Here is a 22,752-nt window from a genome sequence, read left to right on the forward strand (position 1 = left end):
TGCATAACCGTGCCCTAGATCTCCTCTGTCAGCTCCGATCAGTCATCGCGAAGGCAGAGGTGTGCCCTTGCCGTAATCTTGAAGGTAAGGCATCACCGATTTTTATTGATCCGATTGATTCCAATCTTGATCACACCTTGATCCGAATGGTAGGGGAGAAGTCCAGCAGGGAGGTTGTGTGTCCTGGAGGTGATCGATAGGGATCTTGGACCTTATCTTCCTTGCTACTGATTGAGGTCACGATTGAGGTAGATTAGGTTGTTGTTTGGATTATGTGATCTCCATTTCTTGATCTCACTTTGAGCTGATCCGTGAGTTTGTTCTTGATCTGTTGGGCAGAGTCTAGGGTTGTAAATGATCAGTGACTCCATCATCCTGATCCAATCCAGTGAGGATTTGTGAAGGTGATCTTGGTTTCCAGCAACTTCATTGGTTTCGGCAGAACCTACAAACCAGCAACATCTCCTTCTGGCAGCAATATTACTTGGTGCTGTGGATCAACAGGACAGTAGCTGGGAATTGAGGTAAGGTGTAGGGTAATTGTTTCATGTGTTGATGAATTAGATTCATATATTGGATTAGGAATACATTGGATTAATCCATGATTAGTTGATACATGATGTGTAGATTTGAATTAGGGTTATGTTGATTTTGATTAGATTTAATTGCTTAGATTAAATTAATGGAATGATTAGGGTTAAGACAATTAACCCTAGTTAACTATTGGATTTAATCTAAGATTACATTTCTAATCTAAAAGGGGTAATTAGGGTTAGGGTAATTAACCCTAATTAACGGTTAGATTTAAATTAGGTAGGTTGAGATGATTTGATTAGGGTTTTGCCCTAATTTGTTATTAGGAATTTTATTTAGCTATTCTTTTGGATTTAGCTAAATAAAATATATATATATTGTTTGACACAGGACTCTGATTCGAGACAGGTGTCTCGACCTTGGATTGCTTGATCGTACCTTCTATTTGAGGCGGGTACCCTTTGACTTATCTTTTCGATATTGTCTTATGATATGTATAGTTTATATATGATTACTAGTGATTGGTAGATTATCACTTCCCCGGTTATAGTTTATTTGATATCTGTAGGCGGTTATTAGTGATTGGTAGTTTATCATTTCCCCTGGATGTAGTTTAGTTGATACCTGATACATACTTCTATTGATAACTGTTATACATTAGTCTGACATGCTTTTCTTTCTGGCTATGTTTATCTGTGTTCATAGAGATAGATGTTTTTATTGTGCTTCCCTCTATACTGGATTAGATGATAGATATGTTGGATATGTGATATTGGATTCATGCTGTTTATTATCCTTGATATATATGTGTTTATCTTTTTGGCACCTACACATATGGAGGAGGATATGTCCAGGTATGACATACTGTAGCCGCATGTACCATATTGCATGATTGCATGCTGGGCGATTGACGACTCCATTATTGTTGAGCTCGTCGGCCGTCTACATGAGGGCCTGCACACAACGTGTCTACTGCATGGGTAGTGGCACAACACTCAGGGTGTGTATGGCAGGTTGCTCGGTGGTGCACCGCCGGGGTACTCATGGGTAGCACGATACAGCGGGGTTGTAGCCGGGATCCCTCCGGGAGTTGAGAGCATTGCGCTCCCTCACTATGTTTGAGGTAGGAGGATAGGTGTACTCCGACAGATCCCGTCCACTCGGTCACTCTTCAGGGGTAGTGACGCAGAGTGCGCGGTGGTCACTGCCTTACCCACGCGGTCTCACCATTGTGTGTGAGATCGATCGGCGTCGGGGTGACCATGTCATATTGCATCATATGCACAGATTGCATTTATTGTGATTGTTGCATATTGGATGATGCACTTGGGTGATTGATATGATTGACATGCAGGATACATGCGTATTTGTTCGACTATCTTTATCTGTGTATGTCCACAGTCATTCGCCTAAGCCTCGCAGGTGAGTACAGTTTATTTCAGTTATGCATTTCTTATTATTCTTGCTGTAGATTGTATTACTCATTACAGTTTATTCAGCTATGCATACCTGTTATATTGTTAGGAGACTGTACTGTAGGTCCTATGGTTTAGGAGACTGTACCTTAGGATATTACTGGTAGTTATATGTTGTTGTACATATCTATTGGATTACCAGCTGAGTTCTTTGAACTCACCCCATTGTTACTATTTTTCAGGTTGAGGCCGTCAGGAGAGATTCCAGTCGCTAGCCCCTTGGTCGCGAGGATTTCTAGATATCGTTTTCTGTATTCGCTTTTATACGTATACTTGTGATGCGGGTTTGTATTGTGGACTTTATGACGCACATTGGGTTTACTACCTTTGTTTTCCGCTGTGAATATTTCATTACTTTGTGGATTTCGTTTCTTCGTTGTAGTGGAGTAGGATGTGTACGTATATCTTCGTTGATTTCTATATCATCTTTTCTTTATATAACTGCGTGGATTGTTCATATTATATCTGTGTAGAAATGTTGAATATAACTGCGTGGATTGTTTACTATTTGTGTGTATTGTTCCGGCCGAGTGTGGCCGAGGTATAGATATATGTATACTGAGATTTATATTGTCCGCCGTACAGGGGAGATGCTGTCGAAATTTCTTCGGACAGGGACTACCTTGGGCGTGACACTAACCGCCGACTAAAGCAATGAGATGGCCAGAGCTAACATCTACCCACCAACGTTCGAGGGGGAGTTTGTGTTTTGGAAGCGACGAATGGAGGTAATTCTTAAAATAGATTTTAATATTTTATTAATAATGAAATATGATTATGAAGCTCCAAAGAACACAAACGGAGAAGAAATTGAAAAACACCTCTGGACCAAAAAGCAGCGTGACCACTTTACGTCAAACGGTAGGGTTGAATATCATCTAATAAGCGTACTACCAGTGGAGGATCTTGACAGAATCAGCAACTACCAAAGTGTGAAATAACTTTGGGAAAAGTTCTTGAAACTCCACGAAGAACCAATCGAAGTCAAATCCAACTCCTTGATTGACACTGAGTCATCATCAGAAGAATCTGAGACCGAAGAAATTGCCGGGACAGCCTTTATAGCCGAATTCCTTCTTGAGGACACAGAAAACTCATCCCAGATGAGCATCAATGAAGGGGGAGAGTCTTCAGAGGAAAGTATCTCTACAGGGGGAGCATCAGAAGTCGACAAGGTAACTCAAGTACGGTCTCTACCTTCTGACCAAATGTTTAAACTTATAAAAATATTATCATTATAAATTGAAAATAAAAAATTATTAATAGAGAATACTGAGTTAAAAGGAACTCTAGCAACAGCTTGTCGATTAGAGGATTTAGACAAATTAAAAATATAAAATGAAATGTTAAAAGAACAAATACAAGTTTTAAAAGTTTCTACATGTTCATAATTCTCTGTTTTAAATTTTAGAAATTATAATAGACTAAATTAGAAATTTAAATTTCACAATGGGCAGATTAAAAATTGGTCAAGAAAGTAGGTACCTAAAAAATTTCTTGTTAATTCGGTAGGAGGAAATCTATTTAGGATTCCAAAATCATGCGTGTATTAAAAAAAAAATTTCAATTGATTTTTTTTCTTTTTTGTTTTAACTTGTGTTCAAAATAAATTGGATCCCAATTTTTTAGAAAGAAGAATTCAATATTTGTCTTAAGAAAAAATCTCAATCTTTTTTTAACATTTGAATCTTTAAATATTTAATTATTCTGCAAGAGTTATCCCTACTAACTTTTCTTCATCTAAGAAATTTTTTTATGAATTTTCTTTGAGTTATTTAAATACAAATATTCAAATATTAAGAATATTCAAAATTGTAAATTTTGAATATATAATGCTTAGTGGACTTACTGATAAAACAGTCAATTGCATTAAATATTTGTCAAAAAAAAATTCTATTAGATTTTTTTTGATAAATATAATTACTTTATATAATTTCTTTACATGTTTATCTAAATGCAATTTTTTATAAATCTTGAAAATATATTTTCTTCTGTCAAAATTCATGCTCTATTTTTTTTTTGAAAATATTTCAAGGTTTCCAAAATTATCTTAAGGCTTCCAATTTCATTTTTTTTAAAATTATTCACTTAGACTTGTATTTAAGATTCACAAAATTTTCTTTTAAAACTTTAAACTTTCTTACTTTTTCAAAGTTACCATAGATTTTTTTTGGTACCCCATTTTTATGTGATCAAAGGGGGAGAAGAGAAGATTAAGTCTAGAGGGAGGTAGCTTAATTAACTTTTTTAAATTTTTGCACTTTATTACAAAATTTATTACTTTTAATTTATGTAGGTTTACCCTAACTTAACTTGGGTTGCTCACATCAAAAAGGGAGAGATTGTTGGTACCCCAAGGTAGTTTTGATGTGATCAAATAACTTAAGTTAGGTCCTGTTGTGTTTAACCCTGTGTCTAAGTGTGCAGGAACTTAGGAACACAGGAAGTTGAGAAAAAGACGCAACTAGCAAGAAGGACGGCACAGGAGAGAGTCGACGGGCTCGATGCGTCTAAGGGACGAGGTGTTGCGGAAGAGTACACTGGCGAATGAGAAGGGAGCGTGTGGTGTTTCTGAGGGACGAGAAGTCAGAGCGAAAGATTGCTCGAGGAGTAAAAGACGCAGCTAGCGAGACGGACGGCACGGGAGAGAGCCAACAGGCTCGGTGTGTTTGAGAGATGAGGTGTTACGGAAGAGTACACCGGCGGACGAGAAGGGAGTGTGCGGTGTTTCCCAGGGACGAGAAGCCGGAGCGGAAGATTGCTCGAGGAGCAAAAGACGTAGCTAGCGAGAAGGTCGACACGGGAGAGAGTCAACGGGCTCGATGCATCCGAGGTACGAAGAGCTGTAGAATAGTATGCTAGCGGACGAGAAGGAAGCACGCGGCGATTCCAAGGGATGAAAAGCCAGAGCAGAAGCTTGCTCGAGAAGGCTGGAAGTTGGGTTCGGGTAAGCCCTATTCCGAATGGTCGAAATCACCCAAGCAAGCGAAGCCGGAGCGGAAGACCTAGACCGAAGCAAGCAGAGCCAGAGCGGAAGGCCCGGACTAGAAAAAGTCAACATGGTTGACTTTCTTGGTACGGGTGCTCGGAACGGAGTTTTATACGTATCGCATTTGACCATGATCCATTACGAAGGGGATAAAATTTTAGCCCCCTCCAAGTGCTTGGAACCTTTCCAGGCGCCCCGACCAAAGCTATAAATACAGCCTTGGGCCAAGAAGCTAAATACAACAAGCATTTTGAGAAACAACACTTGTACGCTTCCAATTTTCTATTTAGCTTTGTGTTTTTGTGCGATCATTCCTGTAAAGAAGCTTCTCCACCTTAAAAAGATATTAGTGCGCTCTACTTCCTTGGATTAATAACCTCCCCGGTTATAATCAAGTAAAAACTTCTGTGCCTCTATCTTTTTGATTTCCTTATCATTTCTTATGCAAGTGTTCTTTAATTAAGTTAGTTATCCAAGAAAAGTTGTTCTTTTGTTTTATTTGTGCAGGGGTTATTCACCCCCCCCCCCTCTAGCCAGCCGCCAAGGGTCCTAACACTCAATCCTTGCCTTCGAAGTCCATAAGGGCTTAACCTTTTCGAAGATATACCCAATGGGGTTGTTCTCAATCCTTACCCTTGGAGTCCCTAAGGACTTGACCTTTCTGAGGATGTATCTAGTGGAGTTGTTCCCAATCCTTACCTTGAAGTCCATGAAGACTTGACCTTTCCAAGGATGTACTTAGTGATGTGTGTAGAATATACATAATTTAAGCATCGTTTAACATATATCTTGTTGCATTTTATAAGCATGATTTACATTCACACACCCTATATGTGAGGTCATTACTTTTACTCTTTTAGTTCGTAGAAATGCTCTTTGCTTATTTTCATTGATAGGGCATATTTTTGCAACAAAAATAGAGCATAAAGCTCTTGGAACATGAAGTTGGAGAAAGAAGCACGCTTTGACCGTGTCTCATGACACGAGCATACTCCTACAGCCAAGAAAGACAAAGACTAGAGCAGAAAAGGCTCAACACAAGCTAATCATGCCTCATTATCGAGCCAAACACACAAATCATACATGAACAAAAAGGTCATCAAAAGACTTTTATGAGATTTTTTTATCCTTAATTTGAGCCTTTATGGGGAAGTGTAGTCAGGCTATGCTGGAGCGCCTCGTCAATTTGAGCCTTAATAAACTACGCCAACTGCCCCAGGGTAAAGGGCCTCTTGTGGTCTCCACTACTACAGGGGGAACAGATTGTCTCAATTCCTCAGATCCTTCCCTTCATGACTTGGTGACCGTCTTCCTAGTGCTCACCATCCTCATGCCTCAGTGCTCCCTTTCCCACATACGACACCAGAAATAATGAGGTCAAAATCTCCCCTCTTGATGCCCTGGACCTCCTCTTCTACCACAACACTTTAATAAGGGTTCACACTGGTAGAGCTTCCCAATTTCTGCAATCACGTCATTCTCCTGTGTACTCCTACCTATGGCTTTAAGTCCTTTCCTAATCTATAGCACTCTATTATCCCCATCTACGATCTGCTATGTGTCCAAGTTGTTGACCTAACCAACAAAGCTAACACTGGTGAGAGAGGGTCGGTGTGGCCAACTTTGCCCCACTAATGCTTTAGTCAGCCACATGCTGAAGAGAGCAGGTGTCTCTCTCGAGGAGAGGGATTAAGCTATAAAATAAGGGTCTTCGATGGGGAAGGGCCTCGATCAAGATTGTAGAAGAAAAGAGAAGAAAATCCTAAGAAAGTAGAAGCCTTGTTTTAGCTTTGGTTCCCCTTTATATAGGGATGATTTTTAGTTTTTTCTACACCTCCTTACCCCCTGTCACTTCATCTTTAGGAGGTATGGCCAGGGGCTCATTTCCTACGTTGGGCAGCTACACCTTCGTGTCAGAGGCATGCTCTAGCACACCCTACTCCCTACCTGCCATAGACAATCAAGGGTCAATCCCCAAGTGTAAAATGATGGCATGTTCCTTCAAGTGTGGAACACCTTATAATATGATAAATATCTTTCTTGTCGTTGGCCTCTAACTTAGTTGACCACCACAACGCCTATGAAAGTCAACGGGGAGGGGGAGACAACACAACAAAAATAAATGGACTACATGGGAGAAACCATCTCTACGAACCACTCGCGCGGCCAACCTAAAAAAGTCCCCTGATGGACTACTAGCGAGCAAGGCACTACTGGCTATAGTAAGAGAGGATAGTTGAAAGTGTTGATGTAGAGAGCACTAGACGATCGAACCTATATTTTGATAATCATAAAGGGGTTCAAATTTAAGCTATCTTGTTGTCTAATAAGTTGAACTAAGTGTGCAGGAATGTCCTAAGTAATCTTAGGCAAAGGAAAGTTCTAACTGCGGCTAGGTAGGTGGAAAGTCCTAATTGTAGTTAGCCAACGAAGTCCTGGTCCGGGGAATTGGACGAAGTCTTGGTGAGTTGAGGACTTTGGGTGAAATCCTAGAGTCAAAGACTCTAGGTAAAAATCCTGGAGCTCATGGACATTAGGCGGAAGTGTGGATGGATCATGGATCGGACGTTCATCATAAAGTCTTGAAGTCTCGGACACTGATCAAAAGTCCAAACGGTATGGAGGATCAATCTGGCAAACGATAATTTTCCCTGAGAGGAGTAGGTGAAGATGCGTTCCCTGAAGTGGGAACGGTAGGCGTCGGTCTGACCTAGAATTTCAACAAAACTCAAAGTCAGGACCGGATAGTCCAAAGACTGTCAAAAGTTAATTTTTATATATTGTTTGCCTATTGTTCTAACTTTGTTTTACAGGAAGGCTAACATTTTATAGGTTAGGATTTTACCTTGATCGATCAACCGAATGTTAGGATCAGTCGACCGAACCCCAGTGATCAGATTGGCTCACAGACAGCCTCAACCAAGGGACAAGTCGACCAGTTCGGTCGATCGAACGATGGATAAGTAGTGACTTGATTGGGCTGGGTTGATCAGACTAGATAAGCCGAGGATCATCGACAAATCAGCCGAATGAACAGCAACATCGGTCGACCGAACGAAGACTCATCCGAAGCAGCAGCATCTGGACAGAAAGCTAGGTTGATTCAGGCAGGATCAGTCAACCGATCGGATCGGTTGACTGATCAGTGTCAAGTCAAACACTAATCATGATATCAGTGGATCTGGATCACATCCAACTTGGCTATAAAAAGAACTAGCAGCTTCGAAACAATCATTCCAAGCATCTTTAGCTTTTGGACGTTGCTCTGATAACCTCTATGACGCCCAAACTCTGCTCCGACGATGGAAAGCATGACCATCCAAATACCTAGAAGTCGTCAAAATATTTTCAATTGTAGTACTTAAGTTATAAATCTCCTATACTCATATTTGTATTATTTCGGATTGATAGTGAATTACCCAAAGTAAACACACAACAAGTGTGGGCTTTGGAGTAGGATTCATCATAGACTCTGAACCAAGTAAAATTACTTGTGTTCCTATGTATTCTTTTTCTTTCTTTTACTTATTTTTCGTTGCATTCTATTCTGTGTTTTTTGAAATTTATGAAAAAGTCACAAGTGTTATTCACCCCCCTCCCCTCTAGACGTCTCGATCCTACAATTAGTATCAGAATAAGACCACTCTGAATTTGTGAAACCATCAATCGAGCAAGGGATTTCTTTTTGAAAGAAAAAATTATATATTATTTTTTATTAGAAATTATCCTTACGCCTTTCATTTTTTTTCTTCTAAATTTTTTTTATTGAAAAATTCTTATTTTTCGATTTTTATTTTTCACTATTAGTCAAAATTGATGAAATATCTCATTTGATAAAATTTGTCATAATATTTTTTTATTATATTATTTTTTAAAAAATTCATGCAATACCATTTAAGTAATTTCCTTGTCTCCCACACTATTAATCCAAGACTAATTCTTGGGACAAGTTTCTGCATTTTATTGTGTACAAGATTTACTTTTTAAAGTGGCCCACCAAGAAGGCTACAATACCGCTTGCCCGCCTATTTTCTCTAGCAAAGACTTCGGATACTGGAAAAGTCAAATGGAGTACCATCTCAAGACCTAAGTGGAAATATAGATCATAATTCAAACCGGATTCACACTTCCCACCGAAGACGGAGTACTCATCCCATGCGACAAGTGAGACCCGCAAACAAAGAGGAAGATCGAGGCGAATGCAAAAGCGGCATGTACCCTCCAATGCTGCCTAACCAAAGAAGAGTTGAACCGGGTTGGCTCCTTCAACAACACCAAGGAGTTATGCAAGAAATTGATCGAACTACAAGAGGGCGCTTCTGATGCAAAAGTAAGTAAAGGTGACTTAATATTAAATAAGTTATAAAACATTAAAATGCAAGAAGGTGAGTTGGCAAGCCAGTTACATGCATCAAAAATCTTTTGAACGGCCTCCACGTGATCAGACAAAAAGTGGAGAATTGTGATATCATTAGATACGCACTAAATGCTTTTCCGAGGAATACCTTGTGGGCATCGATGATAGATACTTACAAAGTATCCAAAGACCTTTCTTTAATTAGACCAGATGAGCTATTTTCAGAATTTGAATTGCACGAACAGACTAATGCACTTCTGGCCAAAAAAAGGTATTGCATTGGTTGCAGATACAAGTAAGACTAAGGAGTCTAGAAACAAGCACCGAATCGAACCTGAGTCCGAAGACGAATCGAACCTAGAAGATGACAATTAAATTACCACCAAGCTCGTGAAACTAATACAAAAACTGTACAAGAAGAAGAAGGGCTTCACCAAACAAGAGATCAAGAAGGTGGCTCAATCGAACACAAAGGCTAAGTCCGAAGTTACCTACTACAGCTGCAACAAGAAGGGACACTACAAGCTTGAATGTCCAAACTAGAAGCAAGGAAGAAGGAAGGCATTGAAGGCAACATGGTCTGAGTCATCGAAAGAGTCAGACGGAGAAGAACAAACTCAAGCAAGCTTCCTTACTCTACCCATACAAGTCCATGTTGTCGAGACTGAATCCAAGTCCTAGATAGAATCAGAAGCTGAGTCAAAGTGAAGTCACAGACCCGTATCTAGTTCAAAAGGTTCTAAATCCACTGTAAGTAATTATTTAATTTGATCTCATAATTTAATTTCTTACTTACTTATCAAGAAAATTAGCTAAGTCCAATCTCCGAGTCAAGACACTCCTAAAGGAGATTGAATCCCTTAAGGAGGAGACTAATCCAAGTCCTTTGACTGAGCCAGTTCAAAGTGAAAATTCAACACAAGTCCAACTACTCGAGGAAGAAAATTTCAATCTGAAAACTCTAGTCAAGGGACTTAAGGACATGTTGGAATGGTTCACCTTAGTTTCCAAAAACCTTGATCTGATTCTTGAAAAACAAAGGGTCGTATACAACTGAACCGGACTTGGGTACAAAGCTATACATCGATTCAAATCTTATTTGTCTTTAGTGAATCAATCAACTAAGAACCTAGCCCAAGCATGGGTCCCCAAGTCTAACTTGACTAATCAAGTTGGACTTGATCAATATTGGATCCCTAAAGATCAAATCCACTACCTTGATAGAATTTATCGAGACTATGATCTAGGGGAGCCAATAAAAAGACCACCTTTATTATTGATAAACCTGATTGATGTATGATTTACCACTTTCCTTATACATGCTTAGTTTAGGATAGATAAGGACTTAGGCTTGATCGACACTTATTCAGTTAGACCAAGGATTCTCAAAAAGAAAATTAAATATTTAGTTTCTTTAAAAGGTTTTGTCTAGAAGTGGTTGTTGTTGCAATATCCAAAAAAGCTTAGTGTCTCACCACAGCCTGGAAGCCAATTATTGAAATGAATATTTAATTAACTAACTGTTAAACCTTAGTCTAACTCATATGTAAATTAATCCTTAGATTTGAATCTAAATTAAAAATAAAACTAATCATCTCACAAAATAGATAAGGTTCCCTGATTTACAATCTAGAAAAAGAGTGAGATGGATTCAGGTTTAAAATTAGTTAATTCAAGCTTAAACCTAACTTAATCAATGAAAATATAATTCAAATTAATCAAACTAACCTAAACTTAATCAAACTTAACCAAACTTAAACCGAATCTTAATTATTTTTCAAATGACAAACTCTTAATAATTTTTAAATGTTTATTAACTTTGAAATCATAATTGATTTTTTTATTTTAATTTTTAAATCTTAATTATTTTTAAATATTAATTAACTTTCAAATCATAATTAATTTTTTAATTTTAATCTTAATTTTTTTTAAATCTTAATTAATTTTTAAATCAAAATTAATTTTTAAATTTTAAACTTCAAAATCTTAATCATTTTCAAATTTTAATTAATTTTCAAATCCTAATTTATTTTCAAATCTTTTCAAATCCTAATTAAAAGTTTTAAAATTTAAGATTTAATTATGCAAACTTAAAAATTTTTAAAATTCAAACATAAATATTTGTTTAAAATTCTAAATTAAATATTTATCTTAAATTTTAAATTTAAATATTTCTCAAAGGCAAAAATAATATTCTCAAACTTAAAATCAACTTAAAAATTAGTTTAACTTTATTTTACACAAACTCATAAGCTAATATATTTGATAACATAGAATGGGTGAGATGGAAAATAAAAAAATTAGATAATTACTTTCATTTTTTTCTTGCTTGGATTCTAGAGTCATAGTCATTAATCAAGGTATTAATTAAGACATTAATTAAATTATTTAAGCTCAATCTCCTACAAATTACTTAAACTTTTTAAGAAAGAAAAATAGGGAGTTGTTTTTTTTATTTTTAAAAATTAAGTTTTCTTTTGGCTTTATATTTTAAAGAATATTTATAAGTTAAACTCTTTCAAAATCAATTATTTCTTCAAAATTTTAAGAAAATTTCTTCTCAAAGCTAAGTATCTAGCTAAGGTTTTTTTTAAGAAAATTCATTTTAAAAACTAAGTATTTTTCAAAGAAATTCTTTTTAAAGCTAATTATTCAGCTAAATATTTTTCAAAGAAAGTCCTTTACAAAGCTAAGTATTTAGCTAAGTTTTTTTAAGAAATTTTTTTTTTAAAGCTAAGTATTTTAAGTATTTAGCTAAGTATTTAGTAAAGTATTTTTCAAAGAATTTTTTTTAAAGCTATGTATTTAACTAAGTATTTTTTAAAGAAATCATTTTTAAAAATAAGTATTTAGCTAAAATATTTTAAGCTAAAAATATTTTCTGAAAAGGTAAGTGCTACTTTCAAGGGAACTTAAATGAAAAAAGATTAAAAAGTTAACTTTTCAAATTTATATTTTTTTTTTTACATAGCTTTATTTTGAGAAAAAAATAATACTTAAGGGGAAGTGAGTAACATTTTATTTTATTTTGCCTTGAAAAATGTTACTTAAAAATTTACTTGTTATTTGTTCTTCATGCCTTACTACTTTGTATATTTTTTCTTAACTTTTGAATCAGGTTGTCATAATTAAAAAAAAAAAGATATTGTTGATATAGGGAGCACCAGACGATCGAACCTGTGTTTTGATAATGACAAAGGGGTTCAAATTAAGCTATCTTGTTGTTTAACAAGTTGAACTAAGAGTGCAGGAATGTCCTAAGCGATCTTAGGCAAAGGAAAGTCTTAACCACGGTTAGGAAGGTGGAAAGTCCTAGTTGCGGTTAGCTAATGAAGTCCTGGTCCGGGGAACTGGGCGAAGTCTTGGTGAGTCGAGGACTTTAGGTGAAATTCTAAGTCTGGACGAGTCGTAGATCGGATGTTCAATATGAAATCTTGAAGTCTCGGACGTTGAGCAAAAGTCTAGACGGTCTGAAGAACTAGTCAGGTAAAGGTAATTTCTCCTAAGAAAGTATGTGAGGACACGTTTCTCGAAGAGGAAATAGTAGGCGTCGGTCTGACCTAGAGTTTCAACAAAACTCAAAATCAGGACCGGATAGTCCGAAGACTGTCAAAAGTTAATTTTTATATATTGTTTACCTATTATTTTAACTCTGTTTTGTAGGAACACTAACATTTTACAAGTTAGGATTTTACCTTGATTGGTAGACCGAATGTTGGCATCAATTGATCGAACCCCAGTGATCAGATCGGCTCACAAGTAGCCTCGACCAAGGGATCGATTGACGAAACGTCAGATTCAGTCGACTGAACGGTGGATAAGCAGCAACTTGATCAAGTCGGGTTGATCGGACTAGATAAGCCGAGATCATCGACAGATCAGTCGACCGAACGGCGGGATCGGTCGACCGAATGAAGACTCATCCGAAGCAACAGCATCTGGACTGAAAGCTAGGCTGATTCAGATAAGATCAATTGACCGATCAGGGAGATTGGTCGACCGATCAGTGTCAAGTCAAACACTGATCCCGAGATCAGTGGATCTGGATCACGTCCAACTTGGCTATAAAAAGGGGTTCGACTAGCAGTTTCGAAACAATCATTCCAAGCATCTTTAGCTTCTGCACGCTGCTCCGATAACCTCTATGACACCCGAACTCTGCTCTGACGACGGAAAGCACAACCCTCCAGATCCCTAGAAGTCGTCAATATATTTTCAATTGTAGTACTTAAGTTATAAATCTACTATACTCATATTTGTACTATTCCAAATTGATATTAATTATCCAAAATGAACACTCAACGAATATGGACCTTGGAGTAGGAGTCGTCACAGATTCTGAACCAAATAAAATTACTTGGGTTCCTATGTAGTCTTTTTCTTTCTTTTACTTATTTTCTGCTACATTCTATTCTGTGTTTTTCGAAATTTGTGAAAAAATCATGAATTCTATTCACCCCCTCCCCCTTGACACGTCTCGATCACACAGAAAAGGGTGAAACCTAAGGGATATATTCCCATGAGGGGTGTTCTTGTTGGCTTGGGTGACGAGCGACGAACATTCCCTAACACGAATGTTCCCATATCGTCACACTACTTCGGGGATACTCCCAAGGGGGGCATTCCCGATCCTTACCTTCAGAGTCTATGAAGGCTTGATCTTTCTGATGATGTACACAACATGGTTGTTCCTAATCCTTGCCCTCGAAGTCCTTGAGAACTTGACTTTTTTAAGGATGTATCCAGTGGGATTGTTCCCAAGCCTTGCCTTTGGAGTTCATGAGGACTTGACCTTTCCTAAGAGGTACTCAATGGGATTTGTTCTCAATCCTACCTTTGAAATCCATGAGAACCTACCTTCCCGGGAATGTACCCAATAGATTATTCCCCATCCTTACCTTCGGGGTCCGTGATAACTTAACCTTTACAAGGATGTACCCAACAAAATTGTTCCCAATCCTTGCCTTTGAAGTCTATTAGGACCTGACCTTTCCAGGGATATACCTAATAAAATTGTTCTCAATCCATGCCTTTGAGGTCCATGAAGACTTAACCTTTTCAAAAATGTATCCAATGGTGTAGCACAGATAATGATCGCATGATAATATGTTTGAATTAGGTAGGGATCGATCTTCAAGGTGTCACTGACTATGGTAGACTCCACTGTCTTCCACCTATATACATATTTATCTCTTTTCATATCCGTGACACCAGTTTTGAAAGGGACACTGATATGATGATTTCACATTTTTTAGTGAACTTTGTTAAATTTGAATTTTATTTACCTGTTAACTCAGTTACTGATTGGATTAATGATACAGTTCAAAAGAAAATTTACTCAAAGTTGTCATGATACATAAGACTATACTAAAATGAAGTGCACGGAGAAAATAAATGACTAAAGGTATTGGTTCGGCAGAGAAATAAAATAGCACTGAAACTCATCTCCAAAGAACTTACTGGGTATCTTTGAACATGACATAATCTCAATGAATAATCCAAACCTTAATTAATCACCTTAAGTTTAACCAAAATGTCAAAAAAAAAAAAAGTGGGCATGAACACCCTAGTGGGGTGAAAAGATAATGTGCATAATATTAACCCCTTAAAGGAAAAAAGAAAAATGTATTCTTAGCATAAAAAAATCAACAAACAATTTTTCTCTTTAGTCATCTACTTTCTCAACGGTTAACATTGAACCCACCATATCAAACAAACTCAGTAAGATGATTAAAAAAAAAGGAAATTTATCCTCTTTTAAGTTATTATATGAACCTAGCAGATATCATGCGAGAACTAATGAACTCTTAAACAAATCCTACTCTTGATTGTAAAACTACAACATTCTTTGGATAAAAAAAAAAAAGAGGATTAACAAAATTTTTGACAATCCATTTCTACAGTAGATTCTACATCCAACTATCTTTTAACAATCCAATGCCCAGTGGCAATCAATTTTGCAGGCCTTCAGTCTTCATATCTAACTGGTTGCATGTAGAAAGCACCATACCTTTATACATCCTCAGAACAAAAAGGGTATCAAAAGATTCCAAGATTTCATAATTGTAATATTCACATAGCTTGGAACAGACCATTTTTCTTGAATATCAGAAATTCACATTCAAGGCAGGCCAATAGATCAAGTACACTTTCCTCCTTGGATCCTTTGAATTGTTTCACAATATCCTCTAATCCAACCTGCAGAAAATTTATGCTCCCATGACAGGACATGTTTCTTTACTCTTCAGACAACCAAACATGATAATTTTGAAATGGAAGAAAAATAGACCAACCTTGTCGTGCTCCATGATCCACTGCAGGACAGCAGTTTTTGTTGCCACTAAATCACTGCCAAAGTTTTCCCAGTTCTCACAAACTTTTTGCAACTTCTTTGGAGAGTAGTATTCTAGGTGAAGAGAGTCCTCAGCCCTGGATTGCTTTGTATTTGTTGTACTATGACATGGTGAGACAGGAGCAGAGGCCATTGCAGCGGCACTCATAGAACAATAAGGTTCTGCTCTATCTCTAATGGTGATTGCTAGGTTGATGTTTAATGATGATTCCATTTTCTTGTTAGGAACATCAGTTCTGGTGTCATAGCCTGACATTTCTTCCGCTGACAAGCCAAGCTCTTCCATTGTTAAAAAGGCTTTGATGTTATCATAGGTTACCTGCATGTTCAAATGGTTAAGCACAGACTTCTTAAGCAGAAACACAAAAAATACATGTTTGTTCTATTATTATTAGTTTTGTAATATCAAGCTTTCGCTGCAGACTAAATGTCTTAAACCATCTTTTAGATGCTAGACATGATTTGGAGGGCCTTTCATCATATTGCTTGTCACAGGCTGTGGTAGGTTAGAATTCTACTGGAATTGCTACTGTGGGTAGATCTAGACCTGCTGCAGGGAAGTAGGCTTTCTACAATGATGACAAAGTAGGATGAAACAGCACAGAACAGGTGTGCCTAGAACAGATGAGATGTGCCATAGAGGTGGATCAGGCTGAGAGGAACTCACCCTATGTTGTAGGAAATCAAAGAAAAGGGGAAGGGAAATGATCACTTGGAGGGAATAGTCCTTCAATACACAAAAGGTTCCTGATTCATATAGAATTAAATCATTAATTTATTACTTTTTCATTGCCAAAAGACTGCATATCTATTTATAGGCATCTAAAATGTGCCTTGTTAATAATTATAAAAACTATTTGAATAACTATCTCTTATTCAAAATAAAATAAAGTAATTTATTTATTCTAATTAAATGCTTATTCTAAAGATAATAAAAGTTAATAGTTATTGATTAAAGAAGTGATTTCAATAATTCTCTTTTTAGTAGTATCATTCCACCATCCTTCAAAAAGACCTTGTCCTCAAGGGTGATCTGTTTTTTTTCTTCTTTTTCTTTTTCTTTTAATAACTTGCATGAAATCTGCTCTTATTGTGGATCGACTGAGACATAAAGTTATGATCGACAAGTACACCTCTATGATTCTTCCTTTAAGTAGAAATGAGTTCTAATGTGTCACTCCAAGGAAATTACTATTGTTGCTTTGTTCTCTTGAATGATGAAAGTAGAAATTGTTGTAGATGAAAGAAGCTCACAAAGACTTTAATGCGGTGGCTTCAAATATAGGTATTGTGATGATCGTGACAGATAAATTCTTCTAATCATTATCAATGGTTTAGATCCTCATATGGATTGTCAATATCTTGTTCGTTTCTCTATTTTCCACTAGTATTTTTTCCCCCAATTCTACTTCAAACTTGTATTATAATGAATCATGTTAGACAATGGATTATTCTTAACTTAAGTATTTCTCCATTATTCTTCAAAGAGCTTTTAATGCAATCATGCAAAGAATAATGCAACTAGTACATCTTAATCTCCTTTTGGATGTTGGATGAAATCTTTAATAAAAGTGTTCAACAATTCTTGCTCTCACCAACCTCGAGTTTAGTTAAAAAGTTGAAGAAAGTGATTGTAGTAGTTTGAATTCCAGACAAATCCTTATTTGCATTCTCATAATCTCGAGGGATGAAATATATGAGAAGATCAACTACAAACTTCTCCCATGTTGCGGGTCCACAGCATGAATCAAATAATCGATACCATCATAATATCTTCCCATCTAGATGGAGAGAAGCTATCTCCAACTTCGAGTCATCTAGCGTGCCATGTACAAGAAAAGATCTTTTATCTTTTGAAACTCATTTAGTAGGATCTCTATTTCTCCAATATAAACATTTTTCTTATGTTTGATAAGATCTTTAATTTGTAGATATGTGAAATCTTGATGCTAGTAATTTTTCTTATGTTGGATATAATGGATATGTTTGTTATTTGAGATAAAAAGAATACATGCTCTTTTATTGAAAAATGAGGAATATTTATATACAAAATTAGGAATCTATCTTAAGAAAGAATCTATCTTAAAAAACTATAATCAAGTTAATTAATAGCTAGCTAATTGACAACTATATTAGCTAAAATATATAGCTAATACTCCCCCTCAAGTTGGAGCATAGATATTTATCATACCCAACTTGTTACAAAAATAATCAATCGGAACCTCATTTAAAGCTTTTATGAAGATGCCCCCTAGTTCTCCAATTTTCACATGTATATAGAAATCAAGTTTTGTTGAATTTTCTCACGAACAAAACAATAATCAATTTCAATGTGCTATGTTTACTTATGAAGCACAAGATTTGATGCAATATGAAGAGCAACTTGATTATCACATCACAGTTTTACTAGTATTGAAATTTTAAGTCCTACTTACGCCAAGAGTTGATATATCCACATTATCTCGCACATAAACTATGTCATACCCTATATTCTGACTCTAGATCATGATACAAAATTTTACTTCTTACTTTTTCATGAGATTAAATGTCCTCCAACAAAGATATAATAACCTGAAGTAGATCTTCTATCCATTTTAGAACCTACCCAATCTACATCTGAAAAACATTCAATAAAAGTGTGCCCATGATTTACATATACAATACCCCGTCTGGGTGCTCCTTTCAAGTAATACAAAATTTGCTCTAACGCTACCCAATGATGAACTATTGGAGATGACATAAACTGATTGGTAACACTAATTGAATATGCAATATCTGAACAAGTCACGATAAGATAAATAACTTCCCAATCATCCTTCGATGCCTCAAGATTATCAAATAGTTCCCTATCTCCTGCGAGGTGCATGTTCTGAGTCATTGGAGCACTACAAAACTTTGCCCCCAATTTTCATGTCTCAGTTAATAGGTAGAGGACATATTTTCTCTAAGATAAAAATATACCTTTTTCAAACACCTAAGAAATACTTTAGCACCCCCAAGTCCTTTATGTGAAACTGAGTATGAATGAAAGATTTAAGAGATGAGATTCCTATAGTATTACTTCCAGTGATAATAATATCATCCACATACATAATTAACAGAATAACACAGCTCCTAAATTCTTGTCGAACATAGAATGATCAGACTTTTCATCATACCAAATTTTTCAAACCAAGCACAAGGACTCTATTTCAAACCATACAAAGATTTTCAAAGACGACAAACTCGCTCTGACTCCTTGAGCAACAAAACCAAAAGGTTGCTGCATATACATCTCATCCTAAAGATCACCGTGAAGAAAAGCATTCTTGATATAAAATTGATGTAAAAGCCAATGATTAGTAGCGACCATTGAAATAAACAATCGAACAAATATCAATTTTGCAACAGGAGAAAAAATGTTAGAATAATGGATACCATAGGTCTGAGCATAACCCTTAGCGATAAGACGGACTTTCAATCTGGCAACTGACCCATCCAGATTGACTATGAATACTAATTTGCATCCTATAACCTGTTTCCCTGAAGGTAGATGACCAAGTCTCAAGTGTCATTGTCATCTAAAGCATTCATCTCCTCTATCATTGCTTCTTTCCCATCAAGATGAGATATGGCCTCACAGATAGTTTTAGGAATAGAGATCGAGTTAAGTGAAATAATAAAATAACAAGAGGAAGACAACAAGCTGTTATAAGAAACAAAAGAAATAGGATAAGTACACTGCCATTTACCTTTGCGTAACGTAATAGGAAGATCATCGCTCGGAACTAGATCTGATGACAAAGGAGTAAGTGCAGGACATAAATGAAAAGGTTGACGCCTGGAATAGGCTTGAATAATAGGAGGCTTGATATGAGCTGGTTTCGAGACGAGTACGGAGGATGTGATAGAATACACCAACAAATCATCATCCTCTCTTTAACGAATTAGAATAGGTGAGGACGGGAAATAAGGTATGTCTTCCGTGAAAATAACATCGATTGAGACAAGATATTTGTTAATACTGAGACAATAACACCTATAACCTTTCTGAAGACGAGAATAATCAAGAAAATACACTTCAAAGACTTAGAATCTAATTTAGTGACATGCGAACGAACATCCCGAACAAAACAAATGCTACCAAATATCCTAGGGTCAATAGGAAAAGGATTTTGTAAGGGATCTCACCGTGAAGAATAGAGGATGACATGCGATTAATGAGAAAACATACGGTGGAAAATGGATCAGCCAAAAAAAGTTTGTGAACATTCATTTGAAATAAAAAAGCTTGTGCAATTTCAAGAAGACATTTGTTTTTACATTCTGCCATACCATTTTGGGTGAAATATTAATAGGGCTGTAAACAAGCTGAGCCAAGTCGAAGTTTGGGGTTTGATAAGGTAACCGAGCTAAGTTGAACCGAGTTTAAAATGAACCAAACCTTTGAAATGATTGTTCAAGTTTGGCTTGGTTTATTTTTTATGAGCTTGAGCTTGTTTGAAGCTTGGCTTGAGCTTGGTTTATTTTGATGACATCGAGTTCTCAATTCAAGCTTGACTTAAGTTTGGTTCGAACGTGGTTCGTTTAGATGTTATCGAGCTCTCAATTCAAGCTTGTTTGATTGTTTAAAATTTTTACTTGTTTGATTAGTTATTGAACTTGATAAATCAAACGTATTTGTTTTATGAATGTAGAGGTCTTAAGACTCGCATCCTTTACCAATAATCTTCTTCGTCAAAAGATTCTAAAATAAACAATGATAAGGAAAAAAATTAGATGCAATAGTTAAGATTATGAGTTAGTTGCAAATTAAAGGATAAATTAGGTAAATGTTAGACGGAGAACAGAGGAAGCAAAGGGATTGTATTGATAGTGTCATATCTATGAACACAAGATAGACTCATTAGCTAAAATAACAGTAGAAGTGCTAACTTTGGACTAAAATTAGAAAAGAAACTAGAATTACTTGTTATATGATCCATGACACCATAATCAATGGCCCATTTGGAAGATGAGAAAATAAGACATGTGTTGTGTTTACCTGACTCAACAATAACAGTGACAGAGGAAAATGAAGACTTGAGTGATTCCAAATATTGTGAGAACTTGGCAAATTCATAAAAATTGATATATCAGAGGCATCATTAGTGAACGCAATATAAGCTAAGTGTTTTTGAAAATTTTTGTATCGGAGCTTTCTATACTCAAACTGTATGGCCTAGCTTACGACAATAATTGCACACAATACTACTAGAATTTGGCGTTCGAGTTTGAAAGTCCTATGAGCCACCTCCTTTGTTTCCACTATGACTAGTTGATCTTTCAGGCACATAATTAGTATTGCGACTTACCAAAGCACCACTAAGTAGAACAAGTGTAGTACTTTCTATATGGAGACATGACTAAAGACATCTTGTAAAAACAAGACACCTCAGAACTAAAGAGAGCTTATGACTTAGCACACTCAAAGTCAAGAGATAGGCCAGCGAGGAAGCTCATGATAGTCGTCTGCTCCGGTTGGCATTGTTTAATCTTCACATCAGGGCTAAAGGGCAGCAACATATTAAGCTCCTCATATGTCTTCTTGAACGCCATAAAATAATTGATCTCTTGTTTTTCCACACGGTAAAAGACTTGGCAAATCATAAAAATTTCAAATAATCTATTAGTTATTTAACAAATTCAATCAAACCAATTACCTTACTATCAATATAATTTCAAATCTAAAGGAACAAGCGAGCATCCTTTCTAAGTCATGTCTGCTTCGAATCATCTTTACGAGGATTATCAATCAAATGATCATCTTTATCAATACTCCATAGATAAAAACAAACAGTCTTACTCTAATTCAAATAGTTCGAATCATTTAGCTTATACTCCGTGATATTAGACATCACAGGCACCACATCTATCATAATAAAAGACTTATTCTCAGCCATAAGACTTTATTCCAAAGGAAGTCCCATAAGAGAAGATTTCGAAGGAAGAACAAGATGTTTATGGTCAGGGAGGCAACGATGGTGGCTGCTCCACACACAGAGAAACTGCATCTAGGGAGGGAAGTGACGACTGTTGCTCACTGGAGTCGTAGGCGAGGATGTTGTGATCTTGTCAAAGAGGTTGAGGTTGTGCACGCTGAAGACATTCTTCCCGAGGGGATGTTCGATGAGGTGGAAGGCAGACATTAGCGAGCACCTTGTGTAATAGCTCGGTGGAGCGCATTAAGTCGATGAAGTAGTTGTTGTGCCCAAAGGATATTCACATATCTCCACAATAGCATGATATTGTCCACTTTAGGCCTAGACTCTCATGGCTTTGCTCTTGGGCACTCCCCAAAAGGTCTCATGCCAATGGAAATATCATGCATCCTTTTAAACCCATGATCTTTCTCAAATCTTTTCAATGTGGGACTTAGATTGAACCCCAACAATCCTCCCCTCAAACGAAGGACCACCATTACTCTCATGGTCTGGCCCCCGTGAGCATTCAGTCACCCTGACCTGTTCTAGGCCTCCTTGCAAACAGCTGGATTCGATCAATCTTGACCTGCTTCAGGCCTATTCGCGAGTATCCGATCATCCTGACCTTCTTCGGGCCTCCAATCACCCTGACCTACTTGTCTCCCCGCAAGTATCCGATCACCCTGACCTGCTCCAAGCCTCCCCGCAAACATCTGGTCACTTTGACCTACTCCGAGTTCTCCGCGAACATCCAATCACCCTGACCTACTTCGATCCTCCTCGCGAGCATTCAGTCATCCTGACTTACTCCGGGTCTCCTCGCAAGCATCCGGTCACTCTGATCTACTTCGGGTCCACCCTCAACTTTGTTCAAGGGTCACCCCACATTGCATCGAGTCTGAACCATGGCTCTGATACCATTTGTTGTACAAAAGGATGTCCACATATCTCCACAATGGCATGATATTATCCACTTTGGATCTAGGCCCTCATGACTTTGCTCTAAGCTCTCCCCAAAAGGTCTCATGCCAATGGAGATATCCTATATCCTTTTTAAAATCATGATCTTTACCAAATCTTTTCAATATAGGACTTAGATTGAA

The 22,752-nt window shown here is 36.8% G+C and overlaps 1 pseudogene; it reads right to left on the reverse strand.

Annotated features, from left to right (window-relative positions):
- Positions 1 to 15,155: 15,155 nt before the first annotated feature.
- LOC121984330 overlaps positions 15,156 to 22,752 on the reverse strand; it is a 74,061-nt pseudogene continuing 66,464 nt past the window's right edge.

This window comes from Zingiber officinale, chromosome 5B (genome assembly GCF_018446385.1).
Source record: "Zingiber officinale cultivar Zhangliang chromosome 5B, Zo_v1.1, whole genome shotgun sequence".
NCBI lineage: Eukaryota > Viridiplantae > Streptophyta > Magnoliopsida > Zingiberales > Zingiberaceae > Zingiber > Zingiber officinale.